Genomic DNA, 16,935 nt, shown 5'->3' on the forward strand with positions numbered 1-16,935 from the left:
AATAAAAAGTGAAATACTATAGTATCCATAGAGTCTGGTTGTATTTTAATGTCTGGTTCAACATTTTTTTTACGATTCTAAGCTATAGTTGTTTATAGTTGTTTGGTTTAAAAAAATGGTAGAAAATAAATTGAGATTTCGGTGTTAAATGTAAGAAAATTTGTTGGAATTAGATTTCATCATCTTTATCCTCATGTATTATCATTGGTCAGAAATATTCTCTTCTACTAAGTTATTAGTACGCATACAAGTTGTTCTCATCGCAACTCATCTTTGATATCAATGACATATATCATTTGTATTACCTAATTGTCGATCTCTCGCTTTATTAAATACAACAACATTAAGTTCCAACAGTGAATAAAGATATTGATATCAATTATCAATATTATGCAAATATTAAACTTAACTCTATCTTTAGACATAAACATCCAAAAGATGGAAACTTGGATCTAGTAACGACTAACACCTCTCGCATGTCAAGTCGTATCATGAGAACATGTTTTAGGTAGCTAATCTAAAACAAGTATTAAGAACGAAATATCATCAATATTAAAGTTTAATTAGAATTACATAAAACGCCATGACCATAATTAATACACGAGTATAAAGATGATTACATCTGACGCCTAACAAAAGAGAATTAACTACGCTTACTCATTGTAGCTTTATAGTTAAACCCAAGAAGAAAGAGGTTGAGTAGCATCTGCAACGATCCTTCGAACATAGCTTCCTCCTTCGATCGTCTTCTCCTTATTCTCTCTTGTTAAGATTCAAGGTGAACCTACTACCTTTTTGTACTACCTTGAATCCACCGAAAATCCATTTGAGTTGAACATGGCACCCTTATTTATGTGCTTGAAAAAGGTAGGCTCGTTATGTGCAAATCGATCTTCTCCTAGCGCACATACTTTCTTCCATGTTAAGTAATGACATCTCATCCTACAACTAGACCTAGCTGCCCTAGCTCGCTAGTTTCACTTTCCATCTTTGACTAGCGCACAAACCCTTTCTTCACCATGAAGTAAATTAGCTTTGAAGTCTTCTCCCTCATGTGTTCGCCTAGCGCACCCATGGACATGGCTTAGTGAGCCTTACTTGTATGAAAGTGGTATTGGCAAGATCTTTATGTGTTGCTTGGTGGTTTTTCAGTTATTTTCACCTATTTTTGATAAATATTCCATTAAAAAATCCATCAAGTATTTTATCACTTTTTATTGATAAATTAGTTTTTTTTTTCATATTGATTACTTGTAAAATAAGTCAATAAGTGCTTACGTATTTCTTGAGAATGTTGAATAACTGGGTCAAGAGTTTTTGAAAAGTATTAGATGGCATGATATTATTTCGAATGCATATTCATGATCAACATCATAAATATCCACAAACCATAGCATGAAGATAAACTACTTGTTTGACTAAGGTACCATTTTTAAACATGTCTAGATCAATAGTCAATTATTTGTCAGAATCATGATCTCACTAAGTATCTCTCAATGATTAGTGTTTCTCTCATAATTTGGACAACACACGAACTATAGAAACATTTTGCATTTCATATAAGCAATATTATGATATACATTATTAGCCATGAATCACTAAGGTCTTCTTTTGGTTGTAACATAGTTAGGCTTACAACAAAATTTGTTTCTTTGGTTCAAAAAGTCTAAAGATAAGAGAGAGAAATTTTATTGGTAAATCATTATTTTTCAAAAAGTCTATTTCTTTGCTTCTACTTTTTACAACCATTTTTTGGTGATTTTCTTTTGTATGTTTTGACTTTTGAAATCTTTCTTTTTGTTTTGTCAAAAACATATTCTTTTCTTTTTTCTTTTCACTATTACTACGTGATTTTATCTTTCATTCATTTTCTTTTATCCTTAAACTTTTTTTTGAAATACGCTTTCTTTTTTAAGTGTTATCCTATCCTTAAGACAAAGTGGTGAACATTGTTTTTTTTTTAAAATTGGCTAAGGGTTATAACGTTAAAAGAACAAAAAAAATTCACTTTAGACTCAAAGGGATTGTCAAAGGATCATATTCTCACTAGACATGTTTTTTAAGTCAAGTAGTTTTTCACTCTAAATCAAATAATGCCTTGATCATATTCATGACTTCAAACCTATAAGACAATAACAAGACTGGTGTAAAATCTACATAGTTAACATGCATTTTTAGTATCATTATTTATGTAAAGCATGAGGTTGAACCCATCTCACTTTGACAGACTTAAGATTCTTGACTCACATTAATATGTTTCCATTAGGCAGTAGTAAAATCAAACTTTCTATAAGAAACTAATTCGTAGTAATTATATAATTCACATATAGTCAACCATTGATCATTAATGAAGCATGTAAAAGAATAAAAAAATTATTTATTTCATTTTTTTATACTTGTCATTAACCTAAATTTTATGATTCCTATGCATTTGAATTTTCAGATCATCGGCTGAACCATTTGCAGACAAACCTTTTTAAAGCAATTTTTTTTAAATATTTTAAAATTTTAATAAGTATTTTAATCATTAAAATATTGTAAATTTCACAGGTATAAATTTTTTATTATCCTTGCATTCCACTCCATGTAGACAAAATAAGCATATCCTCAAGCAACAGATAAATGATGACTTCTGTAAGGGTTTCTTGCATATCCTAGATTTGTAGGGATTTCTTGCCTAGCCCAAATTTGTAGAAAAGTGTACTAGGAACTCTCAAAGGCCTGCCCAAGGAGTTTTTCGTTATAACTCATATACCTATTTTGATTGTTCAATTTTCTCATCATAGACACATCATAATTCAAGGGAAGAAAAATATTTAGCTTCAAAATACTCAAATGTAGTTGAAACTTGGATGTGCTAATGTACTTGGTACAAAATGATCAACACATCCAAGTCCATTATGCATTGCAATTGGTAGTAACAACATACAACATAAAAACAACAATCATAAATTGTTCGAAACATAAATAAATTAAAAGTGTTAAGAAATTCACAATGATTACGTTGAAGTTGTGATCATCAGATTCACACTTCTCAGGATTCTCTTCCTCCTCTTCTTGGTTTGCATTGTTCTATCCACTGCCACTTGCATCATCATGCAAATGACTTGGTACCATTTCTTCAATATAGAGTGACCTATTTTAGGCCATTGAAGCTCATTGTCAAATTCTTCTCGGGATGACATATGACCAAAAGGATAGTTTGGTTTTTTTATTTTTAGTTCTAATCTATTCATGGATTCTTGCAATGAAAACAAACATCTATAGTATGCATAACTAATATCCCACTCATAATTAAAATAGGTTTGCAAGTTATGATTCACATTGTCCAAACTCAAAGGCTCTTGTTGGTTTTGTTGTTGTGTTGAAGGTGAAATAATTGAACGACTTTGTCTTCTAATATTTCTTGCCATACAATATTGTTGAACAAAGTTTTCATCCATTTTTGTATATAAGAAAAGTGGTAGTACTCAGGTATGTGTACTTCAAACACTCAACACAATCCAATAATCAATCCAGGAAAGGCTAATTGGGATTTGAAAATAGAGTGGACAATTTCTCAAACTCTATCTAATATGATTTTGGATATATCTATCTCATACTTGGTTAGAATGAACCAGATGAGTTGGGCTAATTTTAGGGTTGTTAAGGTAGTGTTTAGTTTAGGGGTGATGTTGAGATGAGATAAAGGTCAACCACATTTGTGCTTCCATGGTGAGTTTGGTCCTTTTGAATAATATATATCAGTTGGATCTTCCTATCTAATAGGTTTTGAATCCAATACAGACATGTCATTGATCCTATCATAATCCCATTTATTTCTTACGACTAACCTTATGAAGGGGTCTATATTATCCGGGTTATCCATGAAAGTCTTCTAAGTATTCATTAATAGCATCCCTATCATAAGGAACTAGTCTCCCCTTGACCTAGGACACTCTTGGTATCAAAGTATCATCATCAGAAGGTTTGGAATTAGCGTAAAATTCTTTGATTGATATCAAGATTAATTTCTTCAGGTGGGTCTGTCAATTAATTTAATCCTTGGTTATCAAGTTCTTATACAAAACTTGAAAGTTCCCCCGGGTCTTCCAATTGCAACTTTCTTTCAATGATTAATTGTATACTTCCTATATGATTATAAATATCCTCTTGATCATGACACTTAAACTGGTTACGATTATATGGTACTTGATACGATTCAATGTCTGGCTAACTTTTTCTCCCAATGATTGATTTCTTTGGAGCCATATGCAAGAGTTATTAAATAACATATATTTTGACAAGTTATGTTATAGATTTACAAAAATATACATGAAATTTAGAAGCTTTATCCCATTTGTAACATTCTGATTGATTTCATGCTTTTTCTCTAGGCGAGGCTTCGAGCCTGCTTAGTGCAACATACTGTTTCAAAATAGTATTTTTTTTTATGAGTTTAGTATGAAAGAATGGTCTAGTCATACATGCATCCTCTATTTTTTAACTTAATATGAAATTTGTCAACATGAATAGATGATTTCTATTAAATACATGTAAATGGTAAGAGCATACATTGATACCTTTAATTACATGCAAGAAGAGTGGGTAAAGTGACATACTTGGATTTGTCGTTGGAGTATTATAAGAGAGAATGAACTTGATGTTTTGAATGTGTGCGAGGTGCTTGTTCAAGTTTCTTTCTTTCTGAAAATGTTTTTGGTTTTTCAACAAACATGATCGAGGTAGAGAAAAAAAGCATCTACGATCTATGATCTGAGTTGGCCACATTGCTGAGAAACAACAGCTGGACGAGAGCTTTCGTGATCTAAATCTTTAGCGATATAAATACCTGCAGGAAATAGAGAAGGCTTATACCTATCTTACCGAGGAGAGGGATGTTTTTCTCCTCCTTAATCATACCGGATCTCTTTCTATTTCCAACCAGGTGACCTATCTAGTCAGGATGGTAGTGAGGAAGAACCAAGCTCTGGTTTCTACTTGGGAAAGTTTGTCGTATGCTCAGAGGGAATTAGAGTCTTTGCACCTTCAGACTGCTTCTATGACTCAACAGGTGGCTGACTGCATGAGTGCTACCCTTAAGCCAGTCTTACATTTATTTGAGAATGCTTTGCAACAAGTGGATCATTTTCACCGTCCTTTGGTTGTCTCGAGGGGGAAATTTGGGCAAATTAAATGCTTAAAGATGGAGACATTATTTCTTTGCAGAAGTGACCCTGGAGGACATTTTGTATTTTTTTTATGTACTTCATGTAGAGTACCATGTAATGGACACACGTGTATGCAAATATTGTCATCGTTAGAATGAAATGTTTTTTTTTACATGTGTAAGGTATATTCGTGTGATCCTGAGTGCAAGGCTCTAGATGTATATCTATATGATCATGAGTGTAAGGCTTCAGATTCTATGTGAAATTATTGGGTCTTCCCTAGAAGTTTATTGGATGTCCCTGGGTCCTTTTCTGGCCAAGGGTCGGTTCCTTTTCCCCCCACCAGATCAAAACCCGATCAAGGGTAGACATGTGGCCAACTCACCATGGACTATAGAGTGGCTAACTGCTAGAGGGGGTGGACCGTTATTGCCTATGGGAATTGATTGATGTAGTAGGATGTGCAAAGTGTCTCTGACAACACCTGTGACTTTAGGTGGGGAAGTTATTGTTATAGATGAACTCGCAAATCATCTCTGGCAAGACCCTCAATCTCGCCGGTCGTACCCTAGACTTGTTGTCACTATGCACAATCACAAAGAAATGAATATTTCAGAAAATATTATATTTCATTTATAATTGTGAGGTACTCATGTACATAAGGAAGATGGTGATATAATTACCATATTTTAATATGAATGGAAAAAGGGACACATAAATAGGTGGGCCAACCACCACTTATTCATCCTTCTTACTTTATTGGTCTAGCCACTTCGTAGAGGATGGAGACCCATCATGCAAATTTGCCTAGTGAGGGAATCTACATTAATTTGAATGGCTACACCTTGTCCTTGGTCATTCTTGAGCGCTTGATAGATTATTTTTTCTCCCTCGAGGTTAACATTGATGGTGGTCGGATCTTCTTGGAAGTTGTGAATGCACTAGAGAGGCTATGACATTCAACATAACGGTAAAGGGATTTCCTATGATTCAATTGTAGACTCTCTTGCAAAGGAAGAAGAATTGCGAGTTGACTGCTCAAATGTCGTTTCCATCGCCTAATGATACCACCATCTCGACATAGCTCCATGAATGGGTGGTTGTCCCATTAAATGACTTCAAGTCAGAGCCTTCATATAGCAGTAAGCTTCTTCTCCTAAGGATCATCTTTTAAAACAGATCTGAATGCATTATATCATAGAAGTTGCCACCGTCAATCAAGAATTGGGAGACATTAAACTGCCTGACGGTTGCTATGATCACCAAGGAAAAGATTTCTTCGGGGATCCCTCCCACCTTCTCGAAGTCCTGGAACCCTAACATAGGTCAATCAGGAATCTTCACCAACGTACCTGTATTCTTTTTGTAGACTGCCATCATCTCAATGATTTTACCCTTCATGGTCCCTTTGGAGAGGAAATTTTCCTCAAACGCCCCCTATAATGGCGGCGATGTATGATTACTTACCTTTGTTGGCTTCTTTTCTCTCGCTTCTGGTCCCAAAATCTGTAGTCTTTGATGGAGATTTCCTTTAGATGACTCTTCTTTATCTTTTTTCCCATATTCACTTACTCGGTAAATCGACCCCTCTTAATCAGACCTTTGATGACATCCTTCATCTGGATGCAATCGTCAATGTTATGGTCGTGACCTTTATGAAAATGGAAGTATTTAAACTGAAAGGATGGTCCTTCATAAGACAATTTTCGAAGATCCAACACTTAAGGCCTTCTTCAGCTCATTCGACATTAATAGAAACGTGTGTAAACTGGTTGATGTAAGGCCACAAGGTTTCCTTCTTTCCTTGGACAATCCCGCTCAAAGCAACTTCGATTACCAGCTATCGCTTATAGACAGTGAAATGCATAAAGAACCGCTTACTAAAATCAGCCCAAGATCTGACGTTCCCATTGGGAAGATTATTAATCCATAGTATGGAAGATCCGGCCAGGGTTAAGGAAAACAACTTGCCTTTAGATGATTCGTAAATGCAGGAGTGCTTCATCCGCTCATTGACGAGCTTCAGATACTCGTATGGATCTCCCTTCTCTTCATAGGCCCCTAGCTTGGGAGGTTTTTCCATATATTTTGGTATCTCGATATCCAAAATTTGGGCACACAAAGGATGATTCGTCAGACTCTTTTATGGTAAGTTTTCTGCATGATCCGAGGAAGGAGTGTGGCTGCCTCGATCTTCTTCGGGGCTTTGGGAAGGAATTTGGTGCTTTATAATCCTATGCTGATTTTATTTATTTATGAGCCTCGTCCCTCTTAGTTCCAGTCGTCTCCAGGATAATAATGTGAGTTTTCTTGACATAGCCTCTTGGACGGTATTTCCTCGCGGAGGAGCGTCATGGAGGATTTAATCTAGATGTAGTATCCTTTCTTTGAACGCAAGCAAGTTCTACTATTGAATAATATGGTACATGTTGTTCAGCAGCTCGTTAGTGCCTTGAACTCCAAGGTTAGCTTGCAACAATTGAAAACCAAGAAAGACCTCTAGTGGCGCAATTGGGGGTGGAATATGGTGTCAGTTGGAGGAAATTGGACAAATCCAGCCACCTGAGATGTTTGAATTAGATCTCGATGTAATGGAATCACCTCTTCTGGATTCACGACGCTTTATTGAGGAGGTGTAGGTAGAGGTGGTTGATGTGTTGCTTGAGCAACAACGAAAGCTTCACGTGCAACGGCAAATCGAGTAGATTTAGTTCCAACCATCAATTGTACTAATAGGAATTAGAGATCTGGAAGTTCGAAGGAATTGAATTTGAAGCGATGCTTGATTGGATCAAATGTGAAAGATCTTTGTGTTAGGTTCTGAATGCTCTTGATTCGGTAACCTGGGGAGGTTGTGGACTGATGAATCAGAGAGCGAATGTGAGATCGTGGAAATCGTAGGAATGAGTAGTCGATTTCTACATATGGCTAAACGGTTCCATTATGGAACCAAAAATGGAATGATAATCAGAAGTGGTGGTGAATCTGAACTTCCGACACGATGGAGAGAACAGACCTGCAATATTAGCATTATGACGCTTAACTTAGTATATGAGAAAGAAAAGTAAATTGAAATTGTATTTGAAACTTGTTATCTCAATTTGACACATTATATATATATATATATATATATATATATATATATATATATATATATATATATATATATATATATATATATATATATATATATATATATATATATATATATATATATATATATATATATATATATATATATATATATATATATATATATATATTATATATATATATATATATATATATATATATATATATATATATATATATATATATATATATAATATTATATATATATATATATGAAGTAATGAATTTTGCTATTCGTTAGAAGTGGATTGTAGAGAGCCGTTGGATATACTTGTAGTTGAGATCTTCGTAAATTTTATGAGAAAAATCCTCGTCTACTGAGAAGATTCTGTGAGGATTATTATTCCGTTAGGGTGGTCGGTCGGGTCAATACAACCGACTCAAACAAATACCATTTCTAACATGCTTCAAATTGCATAAATTTCTATCCAAAGAAAAAATATGGCCTTATAGAGCCGGAAGAAAATTGGACACAACCTCATGAATAACGAAATGTATCCTTCACCTGAAATCTCAAGTTAGATTTCCATCCTCCCACCAATTTATCTCACCCATACTGTCATCACCGACTTATATTACACACTTATTTTTAAAAGATGTACTTTTTTTTATTTATATTTTGGTATTTAGCTTTGTGACCGACTATAATCTAAGGGGATTAATCTCACCATTTATTTACACAAATTTCGTTTAAATCTAAAAAAGGTTGTATTTAAACTTGACTAAAGAAAATTGTTTGCACGAAATTCAATTCTAAGACCTTAGAATAAGCACAAAACCTAATCCAAAAATATTAGTGTTTGTGATGCCTCTGGAAAAATATGAAAAATGTATGTTGGAAATGCATTTATGCAGAAGACATGGTTATGCTGATCTCATAATATAAAGTGACTCCAAACTTTTAATTGAAATGATAACATAGAGTTGTAAGCTTAAAAGAAACGACTCTATCTTGCTTCGTCGTTTTCATAATCTCATTGATATAAAAGAATTGGAGACTTCTCCTAGGAAGCTCACAATCTCCTCTTCGATGTCATGTCTAACACTTGCATAACTGTTAATGAGTTTTTGTGCTTTTCTTTCTTTTGGAGGTTTACCTTCTTTATTCACAAAAAAAGGTAGCATAGCACCAACCTTTTTCTTTGTAATTCTGTATATTTATATGAAAAAAAATTTGCATTCATATTTTTCTAAGCTACGTCTTCTTACCGTATATACTTAATATGTAAAAATTAATTTGCAAAATTAAAAACACACGTAAACTGAATGAAGAAAATCCAAGCATTTTTTTTATAGTGGCTTAGCCAAAGTTTCATCTTGGCTAAATATTAAAATTTGTTAAATTTACATAAAAGTATGAAAAAAAGTATGTATGTATCTCTTAAGTGTTTAATATCATTTTTTTATCTCATTAATTTTGGGGTTTATTTTAGTTTCTTAATTTGAAAAAAACATATATTGATCTTTTAATTCTTTACAATTTATAATATCAAGTTTTTTTTAATTAATGACGAATTTTATGAGCAATTTTTGAGTTTATGATCTGTTCTATTTAAAATCTAGGTTAATTTGATATGTTTTGTATAAAATGTAAACTCTCTACTTATATATTTTATTTATTTAAATATATTACACGGTTATATTTTGGGTTATGTTTCGAGTGTGAAAATATTAAAGTTATACATCAGTTAGGAATAAATCTCATACGTTTAACCTATTAATATTTTCGAATCACACTTTTTAAACTTTCCAGCAAATGATATTAGAATCTTATTGGTTCAATAAAAGAACAAAAGTGGATCTTAGTGTAGATTAAGGCTAGTTATGTAAATGACTTGTACTTATAAAGATAATTGTTGGATTTCAAATATGAAAGCATAAAAAATCTTACGTCAATTAAAAATAAAAAAAATATTTGGTTTATAAAAAGGGGGACTCGTACCCTTACTACTTTAATAGATATGTAATATCATAGTCTCTAAAACTATGAATATTTATTCTATTAATATTTTCGATGTTCTCCGGACTCCCTAACATAAACTTAAATTTTTTAAATTAGATAAACCGATATTTTATATATATATATATATATATATATATATATATATATATATATATATATATATATATATATATATATATATATATATATATATATATATATATATATATATATATATAACTTTTTGATTTTTTTAAGTATTGAACTTTTGATATTTCTTCTTTTAAGAATTTTTTATATTAATTAACTTATTAGATTAAGTATATTAACTTGATATTTTAGCATTGAGTTTGTTACAATAATTATATTTATCAATTTTTGTGATTAATTCCACCAATAAATTAAGGGTAAGTTTTAACTTTAAAAAAATAAATTTTATAAATATGTTTTTTAAAATAGTGTAAGTTTTTCAAAATTTGTTTTTTATAAATTAAAAGATTAGTTTTGATATTTTATAGTCAAAATCACAATTTTTAAAAAAAGTTGTGTTTCAAAATAAGTTTTATAATTTTTTTTTGAAATAGATTCAAAATTAAATGATTTTTTAAAATTTTAAAATTTTAAAAAAATCGATAAAATAATAAAATACTTAAAATAATATTTTAAGAATAACTATTCAAACAAAAATTTTATTTGAAGGTTCTATGAAAAGTTTTTTTATAAATCTTTTTTACATCAAAATAGGTAACATTATAAAAATTATTTTAAAAAAAACAAAATAAACAGGTCCTAAGCTTTTAATTAAAATAAATTTTTAAATAAGTTAATTAAGTATCAAACCAAACTTTTTAAAAATGAGGACAGACATAAAAATAAGGATTTTTTTTTGAAATAATCAACTTTTTAAAATTATATATTAAAATAATCCTATTTTTAATTTATTTACCTAAATAACCATGTTTGTGGGAGCATGCATCACTACAATTGAGACATGCTTGTAAAATATAAGAGTATGCGCCACTATAATTGGCACATGCATATAAAATGTTGGAGCATACGCCATTACGATTGGCGCATGCATGTAAAAGCATGTAAAATGTAGAAACATGCACCACTGCAATTGACGCATGCATGTAAAATGTAGAAACATGCACCACTGCAATTGACACATGCATGTAAAATAAAAAAGAGTAATCACATGCCTGCGCCAATTGCAATAACGCATGGTCCTACATTTTACATGCATGCGTCAATTGCAGTGACACAAGCTCCTACATTTTACATGCATACGTCAATTACAGTGACGTTTGAGTACAAATTGATCCATGCATTCGCCATAGTAAATGACGTTTTGGTTCTTTTAAAAAAAAGTAATTATATTGATAAATATTTTGAAATTTTAGTTATTTTTGTATTATTCTTGAAAAAAATGGTTATTTAAAAAAAAAACAAGTTTTGATTGGCAATAAACCTGGTCCAAAATTTTAAATTCCTATTTAATCTAGGGAATGTTTCTTTTAATTTAAAAAAATATATTTATATTTTTATAAACATTTTTTTTAATTTTTTTAAAAAAAATATATTTATTTTTATAAATTAAAAGATAAATTTTAACATACTCGAAACATAGTTGAAATCGTAATTTTTTATAAAGTTTAATCTTAAAAATATTGTTTTGTGAAAAATCATTTGAAAATACCTTAAAATGATATTTTTTTAATTTTAATTTAAAAATTATGATAAAATAATAATTTAAGAATAACTATTCAAATTATATTTTTATTTAAAATTTATATTAAAAAAATTATAATTTTGTTACAAAATATATATACTATAACACTATAAAAAATATTTAAAGAAAAACAGAAGGGTTATAGGTTGTTAAGCAAGTATAACATGTCTCTTCCTATTCTCATCCATATATGCATGTCATGGAGTGTGGGATAGATTGTTCAAAACCCTCCCATGTTTCAAACTATATCTGTCTCTCTAGTAATTTGGCCATTGACTATTACCAACCCACAAGTCGGTTTGCAAGTCAAAATAGCTCTAGGGCAACCACCCATTGAAAGGAAATGCATGGGATGATTGATAAGTCCTAACACCATCCTAGCAAGTGCAAATGTTTTTAATTCTTAATATCATTACCAAGGACTAATGAGTGCGCTTATGATGTCTTTTTTATTTATGAATATACTTATGATGGGAATATTAAATTCACATTACATGGTGCAAAATGATTAGAAGAAACTTTATAGCGTGTTTTTTTGGAAGAGAGTGTTCCTAGTGTCGATAAAAAATGAACTACTATTTGAATCATATTTAAGAAATTAATAGTACTCTTTAGAAAAAATTGGTGCAACATATTTAAGAAATTAATAGTACTCTTTAGAAAAAATTGGTGCAACATAGAAAATCCAACTCGAAGAATGTCTACATAAAAAAGATGAAGATGAAGATTTTTGTGTATGGAAAAAAAATATCAAAGAAGAATTTATAGTCAAATAGCAAGCAATTATTGGAATTTTTTTATCAAAAAAACGATGCATAAAAGCTCTATCAACTCAGATTTGGTAACTATCTCGTGTGAGCAAAAAATGCTCAAAATAAAGGAATTGGAGTCCGGTTTCTTGCATATCATGATGGAAAATCTCACTGATTTCAAGAAGATCCTCGATGGAAACTCATGAATATTTAGGAACACTTGGCTCTCGATCAAACAGTGGTTTCAAGACTATGTTGAACACGTTTTTTTATTCTACAAAATCCCCATATTGACGTAGTTTTAGGGACTACCTCTGAAAATTAAAACAGAACATATGAGAGAAAAGAGAGACATAAAAATAGGGCAGGTCCTTGAATTCGCACATATACTTTTTTTTCCAAAATACCACAATCATAAAAACCAAGATTATGTTAGATGTTATAAACCTCTCAAAATGGGCATTCACATAGGACGTAAAGCAGGAAGTGTTTATTAGAGATGAACTTCAATGTTCATTCTTCTCTTGTGAAACAATGCACAAACCAGAGAATGCAGAGTGGAGAAGATGAAGTAGATTATGCAGAAAATGAATAGTTGCACACTTACAATATTCTTGGAGCTAACTTAAATACAATTGAGTTAACAGAAACTGTTAAAACAAACTCCTAACTACATTCACTAACTGAATAGTAACAACAATAGTTAACCATCTAATACTATACTCTAACACCCCTCTCCCCCTCTCAAATTGAAGGATGTTGGCTTTCATATACGACCTTGAGTTCGCCACGCAGCTCATGAAATGCAGTTGTACTCAGCGGCTTGGTAAGCACATCAGCAATTTGTGCAGCACCAAGAATATGTTGAATGTACATTGTGCCAGCCACAACTCGTTCCTCCGACACTGTTGAATGTCATTTCCTCTCCATGGTCCTTCTCCATGTGGAGAATTGATATGATTGACATGATTGAGCCCAAAGCTTCAAACGGACATCGTTTCATTTTGGTGGCTATTGACTACTTCACAAAGTGGGTTGAAGCGACACCGTATGCGAATGTGACCAAGCAAGTTGTGGTTAGGTTTATCAAAAATCAGATTATATGCCGTTATGGTGTGCCAAGCAAGATCATTACTGATAATGGATCGAACTTGAACAATAATATGGTGTAAACTCTTTGCAAAGACTTCAAGATTGCACATCCTAATTCTTCTCCCTACAGACCCAAGATGAATGAGGTTGTTGAAGCTGCAAACAAGAATATCAAGAAAATCATTCAGAAGATGGTTGTGACATACAAAGATTGGCATGAAATGCTCCCAGGTTGTGAGACAACATAACAACATTGAGGTTATCACACAATAGTATTGGTATGTGAAAAGGAACTTTGAGTTCAAAAAGTAATGATTCTAAATAGAGCATTTTAGAGGTGGTATGGGCAAGAGCTCTATTTTCAGCTTCCGTACTTGAGAAAGCAACGAGAGATTGCTTCTTAGAACTTCAAGATACCAGATTTAGGCCAAAGAATATACAGGAACCAGAAGTTTATCTTTGATCATCTGGGTCACTTGCCCAGACAGAATCCCTGTAAGCACGAAGAGAGAACTTGGATACTAAGATGAAGGGAGATAGAAGGAGGCCATATTGAGTAGTACCACTTAGATATCTTAGCAGTCTTTTAACAGCTGACCAATGAGTGTCAAGAGGACAAACCATAAACATACAAGCTTTGTTGACACTAAACACAATATTTGGACTAGTCAAAGTCACATCTGAAGTGCCCCTACAATTGTCCTGTACAACTGAGGATAAGAAAAATGGTTGTTGCCATGTTTGCTGAGTTTACAAGTGCTCATCATAGGAGTTGGAACTCCATTAGAATTACTCGTCTTGGTTCTTGCTAGCATATCTTGAATATATTTTGACTGAGTGAGAAGTAATTCCCCATTGCTGCAAAACTTGACTTCAATACCTAGAAAGTAACTAGGTCGACCCAGCTTCTTTAGAGCAAATGTAGTGTTCGATTTGTTGATTAGATCATGTATAAGGGAAAAATTAGAACCAGTGATAAGTATATCATCTACATATACAATAGCATATATAGAAATACCTTGTTTGCTATAGACAAAGAGAGAATGATCACACTTAGAAATAGTGAAGCCAAATTAAAGAAGAGTCTGATTCAATTTCTCATACCAAATACTTGGGGCTTTTTTGAGACCATAAATAGCTTTGTTAAGCTTGCAAATAAGTGTTTTATCAATGCTAACAAATCCAGGGGGTTGTGTCCTATACACTTCATCATGAAGACTGTCATTCAAGAAGGCATTTTTCATATTTATTTGTTGAATATCCCATATGTTAGTTATAGCAAGAGTTAAAATGACTCTAAGGGGGAATGTTTCAGCATAGTCAAAGCCTTATTCTTGATGAAATCCCTTGGCAACAAGTCTGGCTTTGTGTTTTTGGATGGTTCCATCAACATTCTCTTTGAGTTTAAAAACCCATCTACATCCTACAACTTTTCTGTTAGGATGTAGTATGGTAAGGGTCCAAGTTTTGTTGGCCTGTAAAACACTAAACTCATCTCTCATGACTTTAGCCCATTCAGGTTGGAGAAGGTCTTATTTTACACTAGTGGGTTCTGATTCTGTGTGTTCCATATAGGCTTCAGGATTATGTGTTGAGCCAACTAAGTCCTTAAGTTGGTTATTATCCTCAGGATAATTGGAGATTCCACAAGCAGGACCAGAAATATGACCTTCAGAGATGTTATTTTGGGTAGATACCTCAACATGGTCATTGGCCTTAGGAAAACTGGGTGTGGTGGGTCTTATACTAGAGATATTAGATAACCCATGAGGTGGGTTGTACATAGGTACATTGACATGACTGGGTTTGTTAACTGTTTGGGCTACAATAGAAGGTGTAGTAGCTGAGTGAGCAGGCCTAGTTGAAGAAGTAGAATTATTAGTTGAGTTAGGTGTTATGTTGTGACTAGACATTGTTCCATTGTTGACTGGTAGAGGAATATGAGAAATGGGTGGAATAGGCATATGAGAGGCAACTATAGGAACATAAGGAGCACTAATAGGACCAGAAATGTAGCATGCCTTATGAGAGTTGCTAGGCATAGTCTCTTTAACAAATAATTTGGGAAAAGGAAAAAATCTTTCATTGAATGTAACATCCTTAGATATAAATATTTTTCTGTCTTTACTTAGACACTTAAAACCTCTATGTTAATATGACACTCATAAGTAAACACATTCTTGAATCCTCAATTGAAATTTGTATTTACTATATGGTCTAATTAGGGGAAATCATGAACACCCAAAAACTTTTAATGAGGTGTAGTTAGGCTGCTTGCCATAGAGGGCATGAAAAGGTGAAGTGTCCTTTGTCAAGGATGCAATAGGTAGCCTATTAATGACATAAACAGACGTAGAAAAAATATGCTCCCAGTATGTTAGAGGTAAGGAAGCATGTGCTAAAAGGGTGAGACCCATTTCAACTATGTGTCTATGCTTTCTCTCAACATATCCATTTTGATGAGAGGTATGTGAAAAAGTAAGTCTATGAGTTATTCCTAGTTCAGTGAGAAATCGGGTAAAGGGTCTAAATTCTCCATAAAAATTAGTTTGGACAAATTTAATAGTTACATGAAACTGAGTTTGAACAAATGTATGAAAGAGTTTAAAAGCTTGCAATGCTTCAGATTTTTGCTTGAAAAATATAACCATGTATATCTAGAGTGTCCATCTACAAAATCTATGTAATATTTATAGCCTGAACTAGAGGGATTAGGGGATGGACCCTACAAGTCAGTGTAAATTATGTCAAAAGGTTTGTGATAAATTGTATCAGATAATAGAACATGTAACCTATGTGTTTTACCAAGACTACAAGAGGTGCAAAAAATATTACACAATTTGAGTATATGAGCAACAGAGGTAAAGTTCGCACAACCTAGCCTATTATGCCAAAGAACACTAGTGTTACAATTATTTGAGAAATCTGAATTAGAATGAGAGAAAATGTCACTTTGAATACCAGTTGTGGAACTCAAGTTATTATTCAAAGGCTGGGAGCTTGTGAGCTCCAGAGATAGCTGAGGAAAGTAATAAAGACCATTAGCATCTAGAACTCCTTTAACAATGAATTTATTAGAATCCTGAGATTTATATAACATTTGTAAGGTTATCACTAGAGAATTTTGAAACAGAT

The sequence above is a fragment of the Lathyrus oleraceus genome, chromosome 4 (assembly GCF_024323335.1).
Source record: "Lathyrus oleraceus cultivar Zhongwan6 chromosome 4, CAAS_Psat_ZW6_1.0, whole genome shotgun sequence".
Taxonomy (NCBI): domain Eukaryota; kingdom Viridiplantae; phylum Streptophyta; class Magnoliopsida; order Fabales; family Fabaceae; genus Lathyrus; species Lathyrus oleraceus.